Genomic DNA, 8288 nt, shown 5'->3' with positions numbered 1-8288 from the left:
GTGTTTTTATATCAATATTTTCCTATGCTGAATAGTTTTCTTACTTTCAGGGAAGGTAAGAAAAATACTTTTTTTACATTTGTTACTTATGTAACATCCATATTTTTCACGTTTTGATAAAATTGTAACATACTGTATGCTTTCTACCTGTAAATGCCAATAATAGAATTAAAATATTTATTTAAAATCTTCAGTATGTGTTACTGGAAAGCTTTCATCCTTTCTCTCTCATTTCCACTCCTTTGTCTTTTACTAGCTTTTTACTCAGAAGGTGGGCTTTAAGAAGCAAGGTGATGTAAAATTATGCATTTGGAGTTCATGAGTGACCTTGCTGTGACTGAAAACCAGCAGGATAGAGAAGATGGTATTGTGATGTTGTTGAGCCTAAGATAATGTCAAAATGTACCAAATCTAATTTTAGTTTTCTAACAACAGAATAAAACTGTATTTTAGTCCATAAGGGTTTATTAGAAAAAACTGGTTTTACATTTGTAGCTCTGCTCAAAGCTGAAGCTTTCCAGTACACAGATAGTTAGGAGTGTGAGACCAATAGCTTTCTTTAATAAAGCAGCAGTTGAACAATAAATAACTGCATTTTTGTATATTTGTAAGAAAGTAAATAAAACACAACTTGTTAGAGAATGCAGAGTGAAAAAGTTAAGACTTCAGGCAAGAGGTGAGTTCTGAGGTTACGCTTTGAATTAGTGGTGTTTTGTTTAAAGAACTTACTTAGAAAAACAGTAATTCAAAGGGGCTTTTTCATTTGTTACTCATTTGGTATAGAGGTTTTTGGTCAGTTTGTCTGGGAACCAGCAATGAAGAACCAACTCTGGATAAAAATGCTGCCAATTTCATCTTGCTCCACAACAGTGAAAAGATAATGGCTCAAAGTAGCCCACATTTGTATCTAAGTAGTTTCATCTGAAATAACAACAGATCCACAAATTATTTTGGAGTTTGAGAAGCTGCTGTAATTAAACATCTGTTAAAAAGCTGTATGTTTAGTTTGAATATTATCCTTTAATATGAACTTGTACCACATCCAAGCAGTGATTTTAATAACACATGAAAACTTCAACAAATGAAATCTTTTAAATGTAACACCAAACACATTGCGATCTGCATTATGGCAGTTAGGCATTCTGAAATTATCAAAAAGTTTTGTTAAAGCAAAATAACATACATTGTGGACTTACAGAAAATTTATATCATAACTTGAATGCAATTCGCAGTTTATCGAGTTGTAGTGCGTTCCTCTAAATGTTGGCACTTGCTGTTACATACAAAAGTACATTTTACTGATTTCCTTGTTTCCCTGTTACTGAAAAGCACAGAGATTTTTTAACACTTAACCATATGATTCATTTCAGCCCTTTTTTTTTTTTCTTTTTTTAATTCTTTCATCATGAGGATCAGAAAAGGGCTCCACGTGAATCATGAAACAATCATCCAAAGTTACTAGAGTCGTGAGGAGTGAGCAGAATTGCACAGTCCTCTTTCAAGATCTGGGACATATTATAAGTCACAAATATGTGGAGAACAGTCTGCACTGCTCTCTTCAGTGCACAGAAGCCTCCAAACACATCTCGTCAGCGATTTGACTTGGTGACCTATCTTTCTGCTAGTAGCTTGCAGAGAGACCTCCTTTTTCTTTCCTCTGGGATGAGGGAGAGAACTGTGCCACTGCCCACCTTCTTCTAGAGGGTTTCAGCTGAACTTTCATTGCTGTCTCGGGGATATTTTCTCCTGATGACTAATTAGGTGAAAATGGATGGGGATATGTCAGATTTACTCACCATTCTCTTATATGCCTATGAAAATGGAAGCTAACAGAGTTTTGAAATACTGAGATTTGTGTTAGGGGTATAAATTATTAAAAGAAGTGAAATCTAGATTAGTCTGATTCAAGACCTTCCAACATTTTTCAACAGTTAAGTAATTTAAAACCTCAAAATTAATAGAAAGACTACATTAAAAAGGAATGTAAAGTCCCACATTCTGCTAAAAACATCCCCTGCTGACAAGCAGACAATGAATCTATGCTGCAGACCATGACCCGTGTCAGGGTATCGGTTAGCAGTGCAAAATCCAGCTGGAGCTGCATTACTGCAGTCTGGAAAAGGTGTGGGGAGGTGGTGCAGATCTCGCTGATGCCTTCAAAACCAAACGATGGAGTCAGACGCTCCTCAGAGATGCACAGCAAAAAGACTAGAGACACCAGTGGTCATAAGGTAATGGATATTGTTCTGGCAATGGGAGCAGCTAGGTGTGGGAAGAGATTACCAAGTGGTGTTATGGCACCCCTGTCCCTGACAATATTCAAAACTTGCTTGGACAACATACTATTGAACCTCAACTGACTTCATAGCCAGCTTTGCTTTGAGCAGGGCATGGGATCACATGACCTCCAGCAATCTCTCCCAACCTGAATGATCCTGTGATTTCAGGTGTGTTCTGTACCCTTCATTTCCCCATCCTGTTATAGAAAGAAATGGGTGAGATGTGCTGGCCTGGGGCACCGTTCCACTAGCACTGATACATTTGAAGATCTTTCCATCAGAGTCACAAATGAGGAGTGCAATGAGCACCCTGAGCTGATACCAGCAAATTAACTTAGCATCTTTACAGGAATTTACAGTATTTCATTAGTTTCTTCCTTGCAACACTGATTGAATTTAACTTTTGCCAGCCAACTCCTACAGGTTATAATCTAAAGTGCTGCTGAGATGATACGGTGCGTGCTTTTACTGAGCACCTCCTGTGCCACTTCAGAAGTACTGTCTTATTTGTTGTATTGTCGGTTATATTTGTGAAGCATAGAATTTAAATGATAATATCCTTCCAATTAAGTATTTAATTTAAATGGGTTGCCATGTAAAAGGCACTTTCTTAACTGAAATCTGTCGGAGACTCCTAATAAATGTTTTCTGTTGTGGGTCTTCTGACATTTGGGAAGGAGAATGAAGAGAAGAAGATTATTAAGAAGAAAGGTTGCTATTTTTTGAATTAAGACTGAGGGAAGAAGAAAGTGAAAAGGTCATTCTCTCTTCTTTCTCATGTTTGTGTTTTACTGTTCACCCTTTTATCCTTTTCCATATACATCTATGTATTCCTTCAACAGTCTTCCCTCTGTGAAGTCAGTGCTTTGTTCCTTTGGTCTTCTATAAATAGCACTTAATGAGGATGACTGACAGCATGTGTTCAAGTTGTTAGAGAGCATCACAGCCTGTCTTTTTAGAAAATTTGGATATTTGCCTTCAATTGGCCTTTCCTGTGTTTTATATGAACTTTCATCCAGCCAAGCCTTTTGAGAGCCTTTCCAACAAACAAATCCAGTTGGATTCTTAGTCACTTTTATAGCTTTTTCCCAGTGACTTCCAGGTTTCATCATCCTTTTGTACTGAGATGATCAACCACAGATAAAAGATAGAGTGTTTCTAAGTTAGATTTAATGTTTAAAAGTGCCTTTATCTCTGACTTTCACAAGGTAAATTCTCCACAGAATTACTCTTCAATTTTATGGCCACATGTATTTCATATAGGAGCATGTACAAAATAAATAAAGGAATAATAGCATTGTAATAGTAGCAGGCAAATTTCTCAACAACTTCTAAATGTAAGGGGAAGAGTCCACAAAAGCAGGGCCAGATAGTTTGGCAACCTGCTAACACAAAACCAAAATCAAATTTCATTTGATTGCATTCTCCATTGGGAAGAAAATTCTGAGAACTGTTGTCTACTGCTAAAGATGAAAACTGCTTGAGGTTTAACCAGCTAGTGGTGAGATACCCTTAGTAGAGACAGCATAGAAGCCATCTAGTGCATGGTACCTGTCAGACCTGGCCACCGGGCAGGTCTCAGCTGGGACTGGCAAGCCCTGACAGCATGCTTTGAGTTATTCAAGAGCCATAGTTGAGGGCAAGTTTAAAAGTGAAACTATATTTTGCCTCAGACCAAAGTGAAGGGCTGATTTCCAGGGACCACTCTGAAGTAATTCCACAGGAATGAACAAAATCTGTTCCTCTAATTTGCCATTTACTGGTGGGGAAGAAAAAGGCTCTCAATCTGTGGTCCTAAGGAAATATTCAGTTTGGGGGGATGGATGCAGTTTTCAGAAGCTTCCACCAACTTGGCTCGAGCTCTTCAAGCTCTTTTTCAGCTGAGAACTGGCAAAGAACTGGTTACAGAAAGACCCTGCATGGTGCTTTATGCCAGTCTAACAGCAGCATGCTCTGCCCGTTCTCTGTGATTGTTATGGATCATACTGTAGGTGCTTGCAGCTCTACGTCACCCCATATCTAAAACAATCTTCCTGCTCTCTGCTTTCAGTGGAGGGCAAAACGAGGATCCCCCAAGATGTTGCTTTCCCCCCTCCCTTACAATGGAAAGCACAACTAGCAATGGATAGAGAATGAGTAGAAATGACTCCTAACCACCGGTAAACAGGAAGGCCTAAGTAAATGCATTTAACTTTATTTTAAATCCTTTAGGGGGAGCATTTTCAGGGAGCCATCAAACACTATCAGCTAGAACAAAATTAAGGTAAAAGTTCTTTATCCAAAAATTTTCTTCAGTCAGGGCAAATCAACAGTATACCAATGAAAAGCCAAAATCATTGCAGCCTTTCTAGACTTCTGCCTGAGCCCCAAGGATGATGTCTGGTATATCACACAATTCAGAAGTTGAGTCAGCTACTGTGTTAAAATTGTCAAGACAAGAAAGTGAGATAGCTTGAGGTGGAACCCATGAAGACCAGAAACTTCAGTGTAAAAAGATGTGCCAGACTGAAAAGCCAGGAGTAAAAGAAGAGATCGAGTGAGCAGCAGCAGAACACAGAAAGCCATGATGGGATCAGAATTTCCTATATATTTCCAAGTATCTCCACCCTTATTGCCACAATCAGCATATACAAGGGAGCAGTTCAAGTGTGTGGGATTAACAACTATTGTGTAACCTGAAAAAAAAAATGTCAACAGACATTCTAATTACAAAGGAGAATAGTTTTATGCACGTTAGTAAGTTGATGCATACACATAGCAATGTATGCATGTGGGCATTCATGAACATGCTTTCCATATGGCAATTAATACCTGGCAAATTCCATGGCAAGACTCTATGATTGGAAAACAGATTAGCAACCTCTCCCCTGCCCTGGTAATAAAACAACAACACCAAAAAAAATCCCACTGTTCTGTATATTTCTGTGCATTCTCTTAAAACACTGACTCTTTGTGCAGCCCTTCAGACAAGGAGTAGGGAAAATAAACAGGTCTCTGTCTTCCCATTTGTTGGTTTATTTCCCCTGAGTCTTTTAAAAAGCCAGAGCCTGATTTAGTAATTAGTGTTTGCTCCTGCATATCTTGTGCAATTAGCTGAAACAGCAAATTAGGGAATAAGAAATAAACATTAATATAAAAAACAAACCTTAATATAAGAGAACATATACCAAATGAGAAATTGATATTGTTGAGTCATTCAAAAATCACACTTTGGTGCAATGATCTACAATAATTCCAAGTATGGATTGTAATTTCCTTTAAAATACAACTCCCTCGTAATCATGTAAGTCTTTATTAAAACAGTTTGTTAAACCTTGGCAAAGGCACTGTATGGCAGCATCGTTGTGTAAGAATTCCTCGTATTTTGTAGAAAGCTAAGTGAGAACTGGAATGGTTTGTGTGTCAAAATAACTGCTGGTAAAAGTATTAAGAAGCAAAAGGAACAATTTTGGCAATTTTTTTACACCTGTAGAATACATCATTTGCAATATTGCCAGGACAGCATTCCTAACTGCCTGTGAATTTCTGCCTAAATATTTATTTATAAGTGAGGAAGTGCTTTTGCAATGGGATGTTAATTGACATTTCAGTCTTAACCCATTACTGTCAGTAAGAAAAAGGATAAGCAAAAGCTTGTCATCTTCTCAGTGTTCTGTCACCTTTCTTGTTACCCATGTTCTTCTTCAAAAGCTTTTTGGCTGAACGGGTGAGCACATAATACTTTATGAATGCAGGAAATCAGCATGTTTTCTAATGAGCTGCTGCAGAAGCAATGACAATCACTAGCAAGTAGTCCTTTTCTTTAGGAAACTCAACATGAATGTCTTCTGAAGGAGGCTAATCTGTTTGAGAGTTAATCAAAACCGAAAGCACTTAAGAGTTACAGGATGTAAGAATGAAATCCTTTAAAAGTGAAAAATCTAACCTACAGGAGAACCCCACCATTTCAGCAATTGTATTATGAAATTGCATAAAACTGGTTTCCCAGAAATGCCACCAGAAAGCCAAATAATGAGATTATTTTATACATATTGAATATACTTCTGTTAAAGTTACCCACAGAATCTGTAGTGCTGCACTAACAGCACCACCCAATCACTCAAAGCACAGCAAGTAGAAAACAGAACTTGATGAACAAATAGGTCATTGAGGATAACAGTTGTTATGTACCTCTCCTGAAGGAGTCATTCCTGGTAAGTGCCAGTGATGCTCAAAGCTTGTAGCCTCAGTTTTATTAGGGAACTACTTTTCAGCTGTGGCAAATTATACATTGTGGGTGTCATCTGGGACTTTTCTAACTCTCTTATGTTTATGGGTTTGGTCCATCTTTTATTTGAAAGTAGTTTGCAGCTCGACACATGTGAAAGAGGTAAGAAATATTCTCATTACTTCAAAATAACTGCTTTTTGTGATTGAAGTTTTTAACTGCAGTAAGGAGTAGTTTATTATGGGGAAAATTATATTAAATTATATGCACTCTGACTTCTTTTCCTAGTGTTAGCAGAAATCCTGTTGTTGTTTGCTGTTCTGTACCCCAATTGGTTTTCTCATTATTAGTTTTGTTCACCTGTTCTTAGCATTAAAACCTATGGCAGATTTTTATTAAGCTAACACTGCAGATAGGAATGCAAGTGAAACCTTTCAATACTGCTCAGCAGTTTGCAGTGAAGGGGACTCTTCTTTTTTGTTGATTCAAGCACACACTGAATAATTGCATCTGACAAGGTTTTGAAGCTTTGTCAAATTTTCCTTTGCCTTCTGATTTTGGTTGCTTCTGCTTTGACTTTAAGATGTCCCTGGATGTTTGTCACGGGAACTTGGCTGTTTGTTTTAAAGTGACATTCAGTGCTCTGAAGAAAGCAGTGAAGTATGACAAATCTGTAATTGTGTCATTTTTTCTTTTTCCACCCATGAAATAGCTAGACGTGTGCATACCTAACTGTTCTACTCGTGCAGTACACTATGTCCTGGATTTTTAATAGGACTTCTCTGTAGCTAGTTTAGGAGTCTAGGACTGGGGGGTGTTTTTCCACTTATAAATTAACTTTGTGACTTCTGTAAAGCACTGAGAGTTTTTAATCTGGCAAATGTCAATGACAAGAGAAAGGCTATGGTACAATGAGTGCGAGAACCTTTTCCAGTTTGTCTCATCAGCTTTTCTCTGCCCTTTGGCAGGAGATGCTGTTGCTTCGTGAAAACAGCACTGCAGATACTATAGTGCCTGATAAACAAAGGTAATAAGAAAAAACAATGAGTTCATGCACAACAAGCCAGCTTATGAAGCTAAAATCTGCCCTTAATAAATGCTTTTAATAGATCAAATAGTGCATATTCCTGGGACTAAGGGCTTCATGCTGTTTGGTTTTTTTTGGTCTGAAGGGTTGATAGAGGGTAAATTTAGATTAAATATATGGAAGAATTTCTTCCCTGTGAGGATGGTGACACTGCCACAGGCTGGCCAGAGAAGCTGTGTCAGTATTCAAGGCTACGTTGGACAGATCTTTAAGCAACCTGGTCTAGTGGAAGGTGTTCCTGATGTTTTGGTGTCAGAGAAGGGGACATGTTATCTCCAGCAATGCACTCACATCTGTCTCTTAACATCAGAACTGGACACACGGACACAGTTTTGAGCTCAGGCAGAGCAACACTGGGCTTGCATGGGGGTTTTCCTACACCCTCTGTGGGCATAGACTGGTGCCAGGGACTCCTGGGGGTCCCTAGGGAAGTGTAGCCTTGCTGCTTAGCTGATCACCACCCACAGGTTGTTGAGTTCTGGGGTTGGCTGCAATGAGCTGCTCTGTGGCAGGTTCACCCACCCCTGGTAAGGACCTGGCCAAAGCTGTCAGGATCTTCCCACCACAGGTAGATCCTGGGAGCGCTCCCGTGTGCGCAGCTCTTGTCGCAAACACAGGTATAGAAAGAGCCTGTGTGCAGCCATGTGCAATTACCATGGCACACTTTACACACAGGGGCATTTCCCTGCTAATTACCCGGTACCATTATCAAAGT

This window comes from Pezoporus occidentalis, unplaced genomic scaffold, assembly GCF_034315485.1.
Source record: "Pezoporus occidentalis ecotype Australia unplaced genomic scaffold, CSIRO_AGI_Poc_V1 ctg172, whole genome shotgun sequence".
Classification (NCBI taxonomy): domain Eukaryota; kingdom Metazoa; phylum Chordata; class Aves; order Psittaciformes; family Psittacidae; genus Pezoporus; species Pezoporus occidentalis.
This window is presented reverse-complemented; position numbering follows the sequence as displayed.